Consider the following 18,952-nt stretch of genomic DNA (forward strand, 5'->3'; position numbering starts at 1 on the left):
CTATGACCTGATCCTTAGTAGAGATGAGGTTTTGAACTTGGAACCTTCTGCATTCCCCGCAGATGCTCTACCACTCAGCCACAGCCCCTCCAAAATTATCTTGCCTTTCCCCTGTCCAACAGAGACCCAAGGCAACTTCAAAATGCCTTTACGCCACACTACTCAAACACATTGGTGAGGGAAAGTGCCATCAAGTGACAGCCGACTTATGGCAACCCTGTAGGGTTTTCAAGGGAAGAGACACTCAGAGGAGGTTTTCCATTGCCTGCCTCTGCATAGTGACCCTGGACTTCCTTGGTGGTTTGCCATCCAAATACTAACCAGGGCCAACCCTGCTTAGCTTCCAAGATCTGATGAGATCAGGCTAGCTTGGGCTATTCAGGTCCTGTATTAATAAGGCTACTGACGATCATGGTGTCAGCCTATGCATACATGTTTGGAACCATGTTTAACCTGGATCCAAATCCTAGTCAACACTGCAATTTCTGAGTTATCATCTTTAGGACTCATTTTAGTGGATCTTGGACACTGTAGGTGAGCAAACCAGAGTTTTATGGAAGTGTGAACACTAGCAAGCTTTGCTTTCTAGTCTAAGTACAAACATTCAGCATGCAGGCTGTAGTCAGCCAAGTTTTTACTAGAATAAAAAGTAATTAAGGAGCCACATGACTGCTGTTTAGTTTTGTTGCAACTGACTCAACCGGCTACTCCTGTGTAATTATGACCTAGGTGAGTATTAGGGCTTTTCAGTTTTCCAGGCTTCCACTAGATGAGAAATTACAGCAAAACCAATTTCCTTCCCACTCCCAATGACTAGGCAGCTGCAGCCTAAACATGAAGGTTAGTCGAGATCTGCTCAAATCCTACCGTACTGCAAAACCCATTGTAGGTATTATTGTTTTTGCCTTTTAAAGGGGATAAAAATTTGATGGCACTTAACATACACAAAGAGTATCTGAAGAAGTGCGCTGTGACTTGAAAGCTCATACCCTGCCAGAAATTTTGTTAGCCTTTAAGGTGCTACTGGACTCTTGCTCTTTTCTACTGCTACAGACTAACACAGCTACCCATTCTGATCTACACACAAAGGGTAGCTCGCTCAACACTGGGGCTCACTGACCATTGATATTCCCCCATTAACCCCTACAGACAAACAACTAACTATTCAGAGATGTGATCCCTCAAATTCTGAATCTGAGGACCCTATTCTAACACAGAATTCAGGTAAGTTGGGTGGCTGGTTCAGAAAGACAAGCCTCCTTCAGTATGCCAGCTCATCTGAGAGGTTAGTAGCTTCTTTGGGGTGTTGTGGGAGGGGGGGAAGCAAGCCTTCAGTATGCCAGCTCATCTGAGAGGTAAGTAGTTTCTTTGGGGTGTTGTGGGAGGGGGGGGGAAGCAAGCCACCTGCAGTGTGCCAGCTCATCTGAGAGGTAAGTAGCTTCTTTGGGGTGTTGTGGGAGGGGGGGAAGCAAGCCTCCTTCAGTATGCCAGCTCATCTGAGAGGTTAGTAGCTTCTTTGGGGTGTTGTGGGAGGGGGGAAGCAAGCCACCTGCAGTATGCCAGCTCATCTGAGAGGTAAGTAGTTTCTTTGGGGTGTTGTGGGAGGGGGGGGGAAGCAAGCCACCTGCAGTGTGCCAGCTCATCTGAGAGGTAAGTAGCTTCTTTGGGGTGTTGTGGGAGGGGGGGAAGCAAGCCTCCTTCAGTATGCCAGCTCATCTGAGAGGTTAGTAGCTTCTTTGGGGTGTTGTGGGAGGGGGGAAGCAAGCCACCTGCAGTGTGCCAGCTCATCTGAGAGGTAAGTAGCTTCTTTGGGGTGTTGTGGAAGGGGGGGGGGAAGCAAGCCTCCTTCAGTATGCCAGCTCATCTGAGAGGTAAGTAGCTTCCTTGGGGTGGGGGGGGGGAAGGGGAAGCAAGCCAGCTGCAGAGTGCCAGCTCATCTGAGAGGTTAGTAGCTTCTTTGGGGTGTTGGCGGGGGGGGGGGGGAGAAAGCCACCTTCAGCGTGCCAGCTGATCTGAGAGGTCGGCAGCTTCTTTGCGGAGTTGGGGAGGGGGGGGAGCTGGAGCCTGTACCACCAGGAGTCACCCTATAGGCCGTCCAGCTTATCATGCAAATTAGGTGGGTGGGGCCACGCGGAAGAACTGAGGCAGCGAGGAGGCCGGCGCGGTTGCCGAGCCGTAGGCGGAGCTTGGTATGTAAAAGCCAGGCAGGGGAGAGAGGGAACGGCCTTTCGGCCCGCTTCGTGGGCAGGGTTTCGTATGCAGATGCCCGTGGGCGCGAGCTTGATGGACAGGTGCCTGAGCCGAGTTCCGTAGAGCCGGACTAGCCGGCCGCCAACGGATCTGCCGGGCGGCGCTCAGGGGAGAGCGGAGAGTCAGTCGTGAGGAAAGCCTTCAGACGGCGTCGGTTTCCACGCGCGCAGCCCCACAGGGAACATGGCGAGTGTCAGAAATGGAGCCGAAGGGACGAGCGGCGGCGGCGAAGAGGTAACCGCGCTCTGCGGCGAGAGGCGACGGGGGTTCCCGAGGGAGTAACCTGCACGGCGCGCCTCTGCGTGTGGATGAGTGGTGCCGCGTACATCACTCGCGGGTCAACCGGGAGGGGGGGGGGAAGGCGGGCGGAGGAGCCGAGGCCGCGTTGGGCGGGAGGGGCTTCCTTCCTGGGCCCACCTTCCGACCCGGGTTGCTCGCCGTGAGAAACGGATGCAGGAGGAGGCCTGCTGTTTGCCGGCAGCCGCCCCGCCTGCTTCTTCGCGCCTTCTTGTGGGGAAACTCGGCTCCCCGCCTGGCGCCCAACAGGTGCGGCCATAGGCCCTTCTGGTCAAGAGGTGGTGGGGAGGATGGTCTTTGGAGGGTTGGGAAAGATATCAGTGTCGCTTGCTTAAAGCGGAGTACCTTCCTCAGCTAGGTGGGATTCAGGACCTCTCCCATGCACCGACCCACCCCCCCACACACACTTTTTTTTGCGGTCAAGTCTCAGCTGGCTTATGGCAACGTGAAGGGGTTTCAAGGCCAGAGACGTCTGGCAGTGGTTTGCCATTGCCTGACTCTTAAATGCCCCTCTTTTCAGACATCTTTTCCAGGTTCTTGTAGGTTATCCGGGCTGTGTGACCGGGGTCTTGGTATTTTCTTTCCTGACGGTTCGCCAGCAGCTGTGGCAGGCAATGCTGGCGAACCGTCAGGAAAGAAAATACCAAGACCCCGGTCATACAGCCCGGATAACCTACAAGAACCGATGGAGATGCCTGCCACAGCTGCTGGCGAACCGTCAGGAAAGAAAATACCAAGACCGCGGTCGCACAGCCCGGATAACCTACAAGAACTGATGAAGATGTTTGCCGCAGCTGCTGGCAAACCGTCAGGAAAGAAAATACCAAGACCGCGGTCACACAGCCCGGATAACCTACAAGAACCGATGAAGATGCCTGCCGCAGCTGCTGGCGAACCGTCAGGAAAGAAAATACCAAGACCCCGGTCACACAGCCCGGATAACCTACAAGAACCGATGGAGATGCCTGCCACAGCTGCTGGCGAAACGTCAGGAAAGAAAATACCAAGACCCCGGTCACACAGCCCGGATAACCTACAAGAACCAATGGAGATGCCTGCCACAGCTGCTGGTGAACCGTCAGGAAGGAAAATACCAAGACCCCGGTCACACAGCCCGGACAACCTACAAGAACCGATGGAGATGCCTGCCACAGCTGCTGGCGAACCGTCAGGAAAGAAAATACCAAGACCCCGGTCACACAGCCCGGATAACCTACAAGAACCGCTGAAGATGCCTGCCACAGCTGCTGGCGAACTGTCAGAAAAGAAAATACCAAGACCGCGGTCACACAGCCCGGATAACCTACAAGAACCAATGAACTCTGACCGTGAAAGCCTTCGACAATATCTTTTCCAGGCTTTATTCTTCAGAGGTAGCTGTGATGTACTTCACAAACGGGGCAAACAAGTAGTATTTACAATATGGATCTCGCAACAAATGGCATTTGGGCGTAATTTTAAAAGGCGTTCAAAAACTTTAATTCATGAGTGACAACAAGGGCACAATTACTATCACTAGGATGGATGTGTAATAAGAGTTCCTTTCTGGGTTTCCGTACCAATTTGTAGTTTTGGTAGATTAATGACTGAAATGTAACATAAAATCAACCATCCATACATTTTCAGTAAGGAAAGCAGATTTATTATAGATGCCCACAATGACTGCTTAAAATTAAATGAATAACTTTGCTTACTTGTTGGTGATATGCTATTAAACTGTGCCTTGAATTATGTAATCAATTTCCTCATCACTCTCTGTGTAATCAATGTAATCAATTTCCTCATCACTCTCTTCACTAGCTTTGGAAATTTACATTCTAGTCATTTTTCAAAAATATATACACCAGACCCTGAATAAAATAAAGGCCCTCCAGTATAATTTCTAGAGACAGTTCCATGAGTAGCAGCTACAGACATTCTGTTTTATTCAGGAGCTGCTCGGGAATGGGACATTCTAGGAAACTTAATAAAGTAGCTACTGCAGGTATAAATTGTCTAGAAATGCTAAGCAACGGGGGGATCTTTCTTGTTGGACTGAGGGGTGTAGAAATTTTGGGGAAAATGGAACTGTATGAAAGTGATCCTTCTATCCAACCTAAACAAACCCAACCAATAAAGTGCATAATTTATAACTCAGCATATCAAATTGTAGTGTTTGACATATTTGTGGAATTTAAGATACAAGCAAAATTGCAAACATTCCCAATTCTTGAGAGAAAGCTGTAAACTGCTGCATCATGTGCTAGCTCACCACATGTATCATAATTTTTGTCATCTGAGAGGTAGGAACAAAATAAAATATATTATATGGACAGAAACAGTCACATACATTCACAATAATATTGCAAGTATATACAGATATCAAGTTAAACTTTATAATATTGAAAACATTTATTTGTTTTTACTCATTTATACCCTGCCATTGTCCCCACTGGGGACCTAAAGCGGCTTACATAATTCTCCTCTCCATTTTATCCTCACAACAACCCTGTGAGGTAGGTTAGGCTGAAAGAGTGTGACTGGCCCAAGGTCACCCAGCAAGCTTTCATGGTACAAATGGGGATTTGAACTTGGATCTTCCAGATCCTAGCCCAGCAAAGTTAACCACTGCACCACACTGGCTCTCAACACTATGCTACACAACACTGATGTCTTTGATAATTTTCTGAGGGTCTGCTGACATCCAAGAAGAAATGCGTGGGGGCTCAGTGGAAGGTGGTAGAAAAATGTAGTTCCATGAGGTTTGCAGTTCTTTGGATACATGCTATTGTTCATATGAACCCTTAAATACAAATTTTAAATTAACCTTGTTAATTTAATTTAGAATGATCAAGTTTATAATTATGAAATATTTTGTACTGCAATATTAAGCTATTGATATAATGGTGTAGGTTTTCTAATATTGTATGGATGTAATTGTTATTCTTTAGATACAAAAAACAAGTTGTGAATACTAAGCTACAAACCCTGAGTTCAACTACATTAGATATTTATCTTGCTGCTTTCTCTCACAGGAATAACTTGTCTCAAGTTGCACAACACAGTGAGCCATGTAGTGACACTGGATGCCTTTTATAATTATTGCAAGGCTTTTAAAAAATTAGTGTGTGTTTAATTATTTACTCATGTTCAGATTCTGGTTTGGTGATAATCATAATACAAAGGTAAATATGTACCTAGTGAGGGGAGAGAGTACTTTGGCGACAGGAAGATTTGAGCAGGGGAAAATGGCCCCTGAGGAAAGGTTTAAGCACACTTCCCACACCACTCCTTGGCTCAGTATTATAGCTTCCTGAAGCTGCTTTTCATAACATACTTTTATACTAGTGTTTAAGTGTAGGAAGGTGGTCTTCAGTCTTTCCAGAGCCAGGCCCCATCTTTAATGAACCCTCAGTTGGCAGAATGAGACCCTCTGAATTATGAACACATGTCAGGAGGTAACGTGACATCACTGTCATATGACAAGAGATTGTGTCAGAGATATGATGGGACAAGGAGTCAGAGAGATGTTATCAAGGCCAGGACTATAGACAGCAGACCAATAGAACTAGGGTGAGAAAAAACAAATTGAGCACCAGAAAATTCTCAGAGGCGAAAAATAGATTTAAAAATATCCCCTGACAATTTTGTTTGTTTTTTTGTTCTGGGGCTTCACATGTCTACCCTCTTTTCACAAAAACTTTGGATTCTCTCTCTCTCTCCCTGCCAGTGCAGCTTTCACTTAACTTTCTAAAACTAGGTTCCTCTTCAAAAGATTCTTGGAAGGAATCTGTCATCCTTTCATCTCTTCTGTATAGTTCTTCAGTGTATTGTTCCCATCTTTTCTTTTATTTTGTCCTATTCAGTTAATGTATTTCCATGTTGATCTTTCCGCATGCCTAACCGTGCTTTAAATTTCCCATTGATCTAGAACACACTTATTTGTCTTTTTGGTGGTCCACAGTATCCGTAAAACTCTCCCCCAACACCTACTCCTGCATGCGAAGACAGCTGGGTGACCTTGGCCTAGTCACACTCTTGTGGGGAGGGGAAGGGAAGGTGATTGTAAGCCGGTCTGATTCTGCCCTAAGTGGTAGAGAAAGTCGGCATATAAAAACCTCTTCTTCTTCCTCCTCTTCCTCTTCTTCCTCCTCTTTTTCTTTTTCTTCTTCCTCTTTTTCTTCCTCCTCCTCTTTCTCCTCCTCCTCCTCCTTCTTCCTCTTCCTCTTCCTCCTCTTCTTCCTCTCCCTCTTTTTCTTCTTCTTACTCCTCCTCTTCTTTCTCCTCCTTCTCCCCCTCCCCCTCCTCCTCTTCTTCTTCTTCCTCCTCTTCTTCCTCCTCTTCTTCCTCCTCTTCTTCCTCTTCTTCTTCCTCTTCCTCTTCTTCTTCCTCTTCCTCCTCTTCTTCCTCTTCTTCTTCCTCTTCCTCCTCTTCTTCCTCTTCTTCTTCCTCTTCCTCCTCCTCTTCTTCCTTTTCCTCCTCCTCCTCTTCTTCCTCCTCCTCCTCTTCTTCCTCTTCCTCTTCTTCTTCCTCCTCTTCTTCCTCTTCTTCTTCCTCTTCCTCCTCTTCTTCCTCTTCCTCTTCTTCCTTTTCTTCCTCCCTCTTCTTTTTCTTCCTCCTATTCCTCCTCCTCCTCTTCTTCCTCCTTCCTATTCCTCTTCTTCCTCCTCTTCTTCCTCTTCTTCTTCCTCCTCTTTCTCCTCTTCCTCCTCCTCCTCCTCCTCTTCCTCCTCTTCCTCCTCTTCCTCCTCCTCTTCTTCCTTTTCTTCCTCTTCTTCCTCTTCTTTTTCTTCCTCCTATTCCTCCTCCTCCTCTTCTTCCTCCTCTTCCTCCTCTTCTTCCTCTTCTTGCTCCTCCTCTTCTTCCTCTTCCTCCTCTTTCTCCTCTTCTTCCTCTTCTTCTTCCTCTTCCTCCTCCTCTTCTTCTTCCTCTAAACTTTTATAGCTCTAACTCAGGATATTCAAACAACTATCTATGTTGCCCTTTCCTGGCAGGTGGGCCAATAGTGTCATAGAATCATAGAGTTGGAAGGGACCACCAGGGTCATCTAGTCCACCCCCTGTACAATGCAGGAAATTCACAGCTACCTCCCCTCCACACCCCTAGTGACCCATACTTCATGCCCAGAAGATGGCCAAGGTGCCCTCCCTCTCATGATCTTCCGAAGGTTATAGAATCAGCAAAAGAACACCACTGTACAAATTTAGACTGTAAAAAGTCTGACACAGTAACAACTCCAATAGCTATCAAACATGAACGAAACATATATTGTGCAAGAAGAAGGAGATGGCTGTTTCACATGTCTTTCCTCAGTCCTTCTCCCCAGTCTTTATCCTTGTGCTGTTATTTTCTAGTATACAATTCCATGATTATTGCATCTTTCAAAGGTTCCCTCCAGGATACCATCTCCTTCTGCTTTTTGGAAAAGCTTCAGCTGATAACAAAAAGATATACACTTACTGATGTTTCAGACCTGGAAAGGAACAGAAAACAAGTTATACGCATTGGAAAACTGCATTGTCCCAGAGACTCTTTGTATGCATGACACTCCTAGAGGGTGACCAACTTTTTGTGAGTGTGTAACTTTTTGTGCGTATATATGTAGTTGTATGTGATGTGGCATATTGTGGTTTAGACTTGATTTCTTGCACAATATATGTTGATGTTTGATAGCTATTGAGAGTTATAGAATCAGCATTGCTGACAGATGGCCATCTAGCCTTTTTTTAAACCCCCCAGGGAAGGAGATCTTACCACCTCCCGAGGAAGCCTGTTCCACTGAGGAACCCCTCAGTGTTAGCAAATTTTTCCTAATGGCTAGACGGAAACTCTTTTGATTTAATTTCAACCTGTTGGTTCTGGTCCGACCTTCGTGAGCAACAGAAAAGAACTCGGCACAATCCTTTGTATGACAGCCCTTCAAGTAGTTGAAAATGGTTATCATATCCCCTCTCAGTCTTCTCCTCTTCAGGCTAAACAGCTCCTTCGGCCTTTCCTCATAGGACTTGGTCTCCAGATCCCTCACCATCTTTGTTGCCCTCCTCTGGACACGTTCCAGCTTGTCTACATCTTTCTTAAATTGCGGTGCCCAAAACTGAACACAATACTCTAGGTGAGGTCTAACCAGAGCAAAGTGATACCATCACTTCGCTTGATCTGGACACTATACTTCTGTTGATACAGCCCACAATCGCATTTGCCTTTTTAGCTACCGCATCACACTGCTGACTCATGTTCAGTGTTTGGTCTACTAAGACCCCTAGATCCTTTTTGCACACACTATTGCTGAGACAAGTCTCCCCTATCCTATAATTATGAATTTGATTTTTCCTACCTAAATGCAGAACTTTACATTTATCTTTGTTGAAGTGCATTTTTTTAGTTTTAGCCTAATTCTCCAACCTGTCAAGATCATCCTGTATCCTGGCTCTGTCTTCTACCATATTTGCTACCCCTCCCAATTTAGTATCTAATAAGCGTCTCCTCTATTCCTTCAGACAAATAATTTATAAAGATATTGAACAACAGGACTGATCCCTGAGGCACTCCACTAGTCACGTTTCTCCAAGTGGATGAGGAACCATTAACAAGCACTCTTTGGGTGCGATCTGTCAACCAGTTACAGATCCACCTAACAGAAATAGGATCTAAACCACATTTTCCCAATTTGTCAACAAGAATACTATGTGGAAACTTATCAAAAGCCTTACTGAAATCAAGATAAACTATGTCTACAGCACTCCCCTGATCCAGCAAGGTAGTAACTTTCTCAAAAAAGATTAGTCTGACATGACTTGTTCTTGAGAAACCCGTGCTAACTCTTAGTAATCAGATCCATCCTTTTTAAATGCTCAAGGACTGACTGTTTGATGATTTGTTCAAAAACATTTCCCGGTATAGAAGTCAAGCTGATGGGTCGGTAGTTACCCGGATCCTCCTTTTCCCCCTTCTTGAAGATGGGGACAACATTTGGCTGCCTCAAATTTTCTGGCACCTTACCTGTTCTCCAAGACGTCTCAAAAAATATGGGCAGAGGCTCAGAAATTACATCTGCAAGTTCTTTAAGTACCCTTGAATGCAATTCATCTGGCCCACAGGACTTTGTTTCATTTAAAGAGACTAGGTGTTTGTGCACTACCACAATGCCAATCCTTGGCGGCAAATCCCTTCCCTCATCATGGGTTCTGTTCATGCCATGTTGAGCACCTCTTCCCTCGCAAGAAAAGACTGAGGAAAAGTAGGAATTGAGGAGTTCTGCCCTCTCTTCATCTCCTGTTACAATTTCACTTTCCGGTCCCTGCAGTGGGCTTATCTTGTTCTTATTCTTACTCTGTACATAGGAAAAGAACCCTTTTTTGTTGTGTTTAGCATCTCTCACTAGCCTAAGTTCACATAACTGCAGCAGGAACAGAGTTAGTTTTCCAAGTTCGTAACTAGATTTATCCCAAACCCTTGCAAAACTAAATCAGTCATACAAAGACTACATTCAGACATCATAACAAACTCTAATTCAGTATTGCCCGTATTGTGCATGAATGTGCCTTGTTTGCTGTGTTCACGTGCTCCTCTCACCTCCATCTAAGGTGCAAAATTTGTTACCTTCTACAAGCTAGACTTAGCTCTTATTGGGTGAAAGACAGGGTAGAAGCTTTTAAAATAAAATAAATCAAGCTCTACAGTTTAGAAGATGAGAGAGATTAAAGAAGTTAGAGTTGCAAGCAAAGAAAGTGTGTTTGTTGTAATGTTTGTATCCGGGTGGATTTGATTGAAATCATATCAATTTAAATCACTAGTCAGTAAGACTGAATTTAAATAATGGTTTTCTACACTTTTTTATGGCCTGCTGCCATTATAGGTTTTCTCCTCCAGGAAGAGAATAATATGATAAACCTCAGGCTATACACACAAAGAACCCAAGACTTGTGGAGTATTCTGCTCAAAAAGTTTACTTTTCACTTTTACTGCTTGCCCCTTCCTCCTCACACTTAGATCCTTGAGCAGATCTATTACACTCATACTGAGCACTAGTTATTTTTTTATATTCCTCTTTGGTTATAAGGCCAGCTGGTGGTCCCTTCCAACTCTATTCATTGACCATCTTGAAAATTAAGGGGTAAGGGGTTGATTCTGTGTAAATTGATTTGCTAAGGAACAAGGAGATTAAGGTCTTTTTCTCAACTCTGTATGTTTATTTTATAACATTTTTGCCGTTAAGAAGAGGCATGTTATCTCTGCAGACACAAATTCACAGTTTTGAGAAATGCAAAACCAAGCATCTGTCATAATATCTTATAGATAGAAAAATTTCCCAAAATCATTTTACAGAAATGAATATATAGCCTCATGCTATATAATTAAAAACGAATCCTTATTTCACAATGGATAACCTTTGGACTATAATGTATCTTAAATAGAAAACTATTTTAAATAGATTTTTTCTCAAGAAGCATTTTATTTTAAAAAGTCACATTTAAATTAAAAATCTGATTTACATTTTTAAAATCCAATTTTTATTTTAATTATTGATTTTTATCCTCGGTTTGTATTGACTTCAGTGGTGTCATGTTGAATAAGTTTATCATATAGTATGGCGTTCTGTGTTGAGTATTTATGTAATCTTATCTGGAAAACACAAAGATGCATTAGTACAGAACCACATTGATAGTGTTAGTAACTGTGGTAGTAACTATTTACTAAATTGAAACAATAAATAAATAAATAAATAAATTGGTAAAAACTTAATTTAAAAATAAATGTCAAGCTATGACACTTTTTACAGACCATGAAGAAAAAAAAATTATGATTCATAATTAGCTTAATATAGTAAAATTTTAAAAACTGGAGGAGAAATCCCACTAAGTCCCTTTGAAGTCCCTTGGTAGGAATTTAAGTATATTCTTATAGGATTTCAAAATACTTGACATCAGCTCGTCTTGGTTGTGAATTTTTCTCTTTGTAAATTGGTTGTGACATTTCAGAAAGAAACCTATATCAGAGTAGTTAGAAGTGACCAGGTAAAACTGTTCTTAAATAAAAGCTACATACAATGTCGATTTGAAGTATAGATTACCATCTGAAGTATCTACGCCATTATAAAAATTATGTAGCAAACAATTTGAATAAAGAGCTTATGCAGCTGCAGAAATCCAGTTAAACCTGCCTGCATGGATGCAGTTAATTGACTTGACACTGATGTGACGAACACTGTTTAGCAGTTCTGCTGAGTTTAAGTCTCAGGATTGCCTAATTAATAGGATTGCCAGGTCCCTCTTTGTCACTGGCGGGAGGTTTTGGGGGCAGAGCCTGAGGAGGGCAGAGTTTGGGGAGGGGAGGGACTTCAATGCCATAGAGTCCAATTGCTAAAGCAGCCATTTTCTCCAGGTGAACTGATCTCTATCGGCTGGAGATCAGTGGTAATAGCAAGAGATCTCCAGCTAGTACCTGGAGATTGGCAACCCTACTAGTTAAAAGCCTAATTAAAACATGGAACTTCTGGGCAGTCCTGTTTAGGATTGTTCCCTAAGGGTGCAATCCTGTGCACATATACCTTAGAATAAGCAACATTGAACATTGTAGGATTGTGCTGTAAAACTTTGAAGAAAGGGATGGCTGTAGCTCTGTGGGTTTTAATGTAATCTGAATTATAATTAGGATTGCCATAAAGCCTAGAGAAAAAAGTCCTGTCCTTTCTATAGAGGCTTAATGAGTGGAAATAGGCAGTTAAAAGAGGTAAAGGACACCACCTGTTAAATAATAGCCCAATAACCCTCTATTAGGGGACAAGTCATTCCCCCCCCCCCCAGGTCTGTTGACAACCCTAATTCTAATGCTGTGTCTGAATATATGTTTAATTTTGTCTAAGGATAGAACTGAATGGTTGCTGTTTGTGTTAAGTGCTGTCAGGTCGCTTCCATGTTATGGTGACCTAATGTATGAATGGCCTATCATGAACAGCTTTGCTTAGGTCTTGCAAATTGAGGGCCATGGCTTCCATTATTGAATCAATGGTTGCTGGCCAGCTATTCTTAGAAGATCCAAAGTAGTCAATTTGCATTTGACACAGTAGCAAAAGTTTATCCACTCACTGCTTGCAGTATATTAGCCCACTTGCTTATACATCCTTTGCTTACAAATCCAAATTTTCTTTTTGCCTTTATGCCAACAAGTGTGGTGGCCAGTATTGTGTAGCAGCTAAAGCATTACACTGGGATCTAGGATATCCTGGTTCAAATACCCTTCTCTGCCATGGAAGCCACATACTCTCAGCCTAACCTACCTCACAAGATTGTTGTGAGTATAAAATAAAGGAGAGGAGAATGATGTAAGCTGCTTTGGATCCCTATTGGGGAAAAAGTAAAAGAAGTAAATAAATATGTCACCAGTTTGGTTCAACTAATTGTCATAAATTTGTGCTACACATTTGCACAACTGTGGAAGGGAAATGTAATCATTTCTTCCGTGCTAGGCATAAAACAATGTCTCCTGACTTTCCTATTCCTATGAATAACATTCTTCCACATGTTCTCCACCTGAGGTGGGTCCCACTCCTTACTCTGAGTTATTTGGCCCTCCTCCTCCTCTTGCCCTTTCAAGAAGCTTTCAAGAGTTCGGTCCATGAACTCCTCACCCTCTTTTAAAATTTGCAGTGTGGACAAGCGTGCCTCAAGTCCCTTTACTTTCTCCTCCAGCAGAGCCACCAACTTACACTTACTGCATGTGTAATTACAGTTACCCTCAGGTAGGAAAACAAACATTCCACAGACCTTGCACGTCACTGCCTCCGCTCCCTCACCAGCCACTCCTCACACAGGAACCATCTTCAAGTACTTGAAAGGCTGTCATATAGAGGATGGTGCCAAGTTGTTTTCTGTTGCCCCAGAAGGTCGGACCAGAACCAACGGGTTAAAATTAAATCAGAAGAGTTTCCATCTTGACATTAGGAAGAATTTTCTAACAGAGTGGTTCCTCAGTGGAACAGGCCTCCTCAGGAGGTAGTAAGTGCTCCTTCCCTGGAGGTTTTTAAGCAGAGGCTAGATGGCCATCTGTCAGCAATGCTGATTCTATGAACTTAGGCAGTTCATGCGAGGGAGGGCATCTTGGCCATCTTCTGGGCACTTGGGGTGTGTGGGGGAGGTAGTTGTGAATTTCCTGCATTGTGCAGGGGGTTGGACTTGATGACCCTGGTGGTCCCTTCCAACTCTATGATTCTATGATTCTTGGGCCCAGCTGGGGACGGCAGAGCTCAAAAGCCAGTTGCTCTATGTGGCAGACACTTGGAGCCATCTCCGGTTTTGCCTCTTGGCTAAATGTTTGACCAAATATAGCAGGCTAATTTTTAAGTTGATAATTGTGTATGGCCCACGATGACATAAATATCCAAATGGCCCTTGGCAGGAAAAAGGTTCTCCACCCCTGTTCTAAAGGGAATGCACTTTGGGGTTTCATCGCATGATTTTCAATTGTTCACTGATGCCTCCCTTCGGGGTTGGGGGGCACACTGCCAAGAACTATCAGTGAAAGGGAGATGGTCTACAGCAGAATCAAAGCTGCATATTAATGTATTGGAGCTCAGAGCAGTGAGATAAGCTCTTGCTTCTTTTTCAGAACTTCTTGCCGGCTTCAGCGTCATGGTGGCCATCGACAACACGGCCACAAAGTATTACCTGTGCAAGCAGGGAGGCACTGCTCCATGGTCCTTTGCCAAGAGGCCATGCAGATATGGGAATGGGCCATTGCCCACGGCGTGTCCCTTTCTGCCATGCATATTGCGGGAGTCTCTAATGTAGATGCGGATGCCCTCAGTCGGGATGTTGCCCTGCACCATGAGTAGTCCATAGGGGAAGTGTACCTTTCCCTTGTTTTTGCCCAATGGGGCACTCCGAGCATAGATCTATTCGCCTCGTCCCTCAACAACAAATGCCCCACCTTCTGTTCCAGGGCGGTGGGAGTCCCAGGGTCCATAGGGGACGCATTCCAGATCCATTGGGGTAGCGGTCTCGTGTACGCTTTTCCTCCATTCCTCCTACTGGGAAGGACAGTAGCAAAGATACACCCGGATCGGGCTTGCATCATTCTGAGTGCCCAGTATTGGCTCAAATGGCCGTGGTTCCCCCTTCTGTGGAAGTTAGCGAAAGGTCGATTCCTACACTTCCCTCCGCAGGAGGACCTTCTGTCAATGGGCAGCGTTCGTCACCATGATGTGCCCTCCTTACACCTGACTGCCTAGCTCATCCTACAGTAGACCAATCGTCTGATAGGGTGGCAGAGGTCCTGTTGTCTTCTAGGAAACCCTCCACTAGATGGTCTTACAATGCCAAGTGGACTCGTTTTTCTCAATGCGCTAGTGCTAATGGCATCGCCCCGATATCTGTTCCTTTGCCAGGGTTTTTGATTATCTCTTGTCTCTCAAGGACGAGGGCCTTTCTAATATGTCCATTATGGTCCACCTGGCAGCCATCTCAGCATCCCATGTGGGCATTGATTCGGGTTCTCGGTTCTCACACCCGCAATGCAAAAAAATTCCTTAAGGGAAACCTTAATATGTATCCCCCAGTGAAGCCCCCTGTGGCTCAATGGAGCCTGTCTTTGGTTCTGGCCCAGTTGATGCGGAAGGCCTTTGAGTCGATGGCTTCTTGCCCCCTGGACATTCTATCCTATAAAACAGCCTTCCTTGTAGACGTTATATCAGCCCAGTGGTTCTCAACCTGGGGGTCGGGACCCCCAAGGGGGTCGCGAAGTGTTTTCTGGGGGGTCGCCGCCACTGTCCTGGGACAGCCCCCACTCCAGGCTGTCCAGGACTAACCCAGATGCCCTTTAACCCTGATCCGTTCGCGAGGGCAGGGAAGACCCCAAGCAGAGAGGTGAGGAACTGGCCGACCGACAGCCAGAAGGAGCCGGGCTGCAGATACGCGACGGGGTGCCGCCGCACATCAGCTGTAGCCCCACTGCCCAGCTCAGAGGCGGGCGGGCCAGCCCTGGGCGCAGTCGTACCTGCGCCGGGCGGATGATGCGGCAGGATGTGTGGGAGGCCGAGGAAGCTCCCCTGGCTTGGCCAGTTCAGGTCTCGGAGGAGAAGAGGGCGTTCCCCCTTGAGGCCGCTACAGCCACGTTGTTTTTACTTTTAGCCGCACTCGGGTGGGGCGGGAGCTTCAGCCTGGAATCCAAGTTCGCATGTCTGTAGTGTGGCTTTGTTTTTCTGCCCTGAGTCATCAGTTCCACTCTGGCAAGGCCAAGGGGGAGAGAGTTGAGGTGCATGCGCAGTTCGGGATTTCCCCCTCGAGCGCGCAGGTTCGGTGAGGCACAGAAGGAGCGGTGACTGGCGGAGGGGAGAAAAAGGCACGAAAAGTCCGAGAGGGATAAGCGGCCCTCAGCTCTTTCCTGGCCCTTCGCTCTCGTGAGGTGATTAAACGGAGCTCCGCTTTGAGGGATAACTGCAGTTCTGTGCAAAAGCAGTGTCCCAGTCACAAGAGAGGGGGTTTCCTCGCGAGAGCCCCGGCCTGCTTGGAAGAGTTTTTGGGGAGAGAGGGGAGGACAAGGAACGCAGTGCATGCTCAGAGGCACTCTTTCCTCCGTGCCAGGAAAGGTTGCCGCACCACACAGTCACAGCCACTGCGCAACAGGTGGTAGTACCGTTTGCTTGTTTGTTTTAAACTTTAAAATTTAAAGTAATTATATATATGGATACCCTGGACTGCCCCCCAAAAAACAAGTTTTCTTTATCCTATTGAAAATGTCATTTATGCAAATTTATGCAAATGTGATGAGGGTCACAGGTTACTTGGCAATTGTAAAAGGGGGTCGCGACTCGAAAAAGGTTGAGAACCACTGCATCAGCCCATAGGGTTGGGGATTTGAGGGCTCTGCACCATGACGCCCCTTTTACTAAATTTCACAGGGACAAAGTGGTCCTGAGGTTTGGATCACTTGCCCAAAATTGTGTCCAATTTCCACATGTCCCAGGATATTGTTTTGCCTATGTTTTATCCCGACCCTCAGTCTCAGGTAGATAGGTCCCTACATATGCTAGATGTCAGGAGGGCCCTGTTATTTTATTTAGATCGCACACGTCAGTTTAGACAAGATATGTCTTTATTCATGTGTTTTGCAGGGCCCAACAATGGTGCCATGGGGCAGTCCCTGGAGAATGGGCCCTCCTCAGAGGAGGAACTCTACCAGGAGAATTTAGCCCACTGGAGCTGCCTCTGACTTCGCAGCCTGAAGTGGGGCCTGACTCAGCACAGCCTTGCGAGGAGGCTGACAGCCCTGAAGCTGGTGGCTCTCCAGAGCATGCACAGCACTTGCAGTCAGAAGTCATGGCAGAACCATCCCCATCCTGCTCAGAGCCTGGACCCAGTGGCCCAGCTGTGAGCCCTCAAGCTACTGAGGCAGCATCAAAGGCTGACAGGTGGAGGCAACAGCAGAGAAAGGCACTGGTGGCTAAAAGACATAGTGCACGGCTCGAAGCCTACCGGCGTGTGCTGGAACAGCAGCAGAACAGCGAGTCCTCGTAGGAGGAGGACTGACGTGGAATCAATATGCCAGAAAAGCCACAGCTGAACAGCCCAGAGAGGAGGAAGCAGTGCAGTGCATACCTGGGTAACGTGCTGACTCCTATGCCTGAATGACTCTCCGTGACCTGTGACCTTGGACTGGCTACTTGGACCTCTGACTCTCTATCACCCTTGACCTTGGACCAACTATCTGGACAAATGAAGTGTGACGCTGATTTGGCAAGTACTGGACTCTGATTTGTGGCTTTGACAAACGGACCAAATTTCTGACACTGCTGTAAACTCTCACTGCTGCTTGTATCTATAATTCAGAGACTCTGTGAGCTGATACCCAGGAGTTGGCAGCTAGCCAGCACAAAGGGTAAGAGTGTCTCCAATCAGACATTATCCCGGTGGGTGGTTTCGGCCATTAAGAGGGCCTATTCTGAACCGGGAAAACAATGTCTGCTTCCAATCCACACGCACTCAACCAGGGCTCATGCCTCTTCGGCTGCCTTTGCCTCCCATGTGGATCTGCAGGACATCTGCCATGCTGCAACATGGTCCACACCTTTGACGTTCGTCCGGCACTACCTCTTGGATGTCGATGCTGGAGTGGATTCTGCTGTGGGGAAAGCAGTGTTGAGTTCCATTCTACAGTGAACAGCTTTCACACCCACCTCCACAGTAAGTGAGTATGCTAATCTCCCATGTGGGACTGCAAAGAGGCCACGAAGATGAAAACAGTGTTGCTTACCTGTAACTGTTGTTCATCGAGTGGTCCCCTTTGCAGGAAGACATCCCTCCCCCCTTCCCCATTGTGGGCTGACTCACTGCCTGGTGGGTCTGGATACCATGGCAGCAGAAGGAGAACTGAGGGAAGGATGCTCCCCACTTTGAACCATGTAGACAGGGCTGTGCCAGTGGGGGACATTAAAATAACCCTTATGGAGCCCTATGGGCTGTGCAGCTGTTTTTGATGGTGCAATTTTGCTCCGGAAAAAGGGAAAGTTCCCTATCCCAAAGGGCAGAGGGGAACTGACTAATGTCAGTCTCATTCCCTGAACCTTTTACTCTGGCATAGCACCCTGCACTGCAGCTGCACTAGCATGCAAAAAATGGAGCAGCTGTGCTGGTGCTTTGCCCCTCAGAATGTTGACTAGGGAGAGACCAATGTGAAGGCTCCTTGGTGCCCACCAAGCCCACTCCCCAGTAACCAATGGCATCCCCCCGCTGTCAGTGATGATGATGAAAAAGCCTGTAGCAGGCTCTCTGCAGCTGGCGTGCACATGTGGAGTTCCCTTGTGTGCCTGCAAAGAGGACCACTCGATGAACAACAGTTACAGGAAAGCAACACTGTTTTCCAACAGTTCAAAACCAATCATTCCAGACAAAAGTAAGCCTATGGGAAAACCCACAGGCTCAGTCCCTACATTCCCAGAGTGAACCCCACTGTTGAAGAAGGCTAGGTACAAGCATTAACATTCAGAGAAGCAGTCAAAGTCATTGTCTACTCCTTCCAGTCCTCATCATAAGGACCTGGTCCCCCACAAAACCTCAGTGAAACTGGTCAGAGAGTCAGTGCCCATTCTGAGAATGTCTTCTTGGTTGGGTCATTCACTGTCCCACTCTGTTTTGGAGGGTGAAGTCCAGGGCTTGGAACCATCCATCCCATGTTGTCAGCTCCCTTCATCTCATTGTTTGGAACCACCTCCCCAATCTGTTCCGACAGAATTATATTTGACGTCTTGATCACTGTGCCAAAACCCTTCAGTATGGCTACTATGACCAGGGCTGGGATCTATACGCTCTTCTCAGTTCCGACCAAGCGGAAGCAGAACTGTACCGCATCGATGATTGTAGTCTTCCACAAGAACCCCATGAGGAGATGAACATGCTAGGGGAGTTCGATGGTGACTTTGATTCTAGTTTTGAAG

Source organism: Euleptes europaea, chromosome 4 (genome assembly GCF_029931775.1).
Source record: "Euleptes europaea isolate rEulEur1 chromosome 4, rEulEur1.hap1, whole genome shotgun sequence".
Classification (NCBI taxonomy): Eukaryota; Metazoa; Chordata; class Lepidosauria; order Squamata; family Sphaerodactylidae; genus Euleptes; species Euleptes europaea.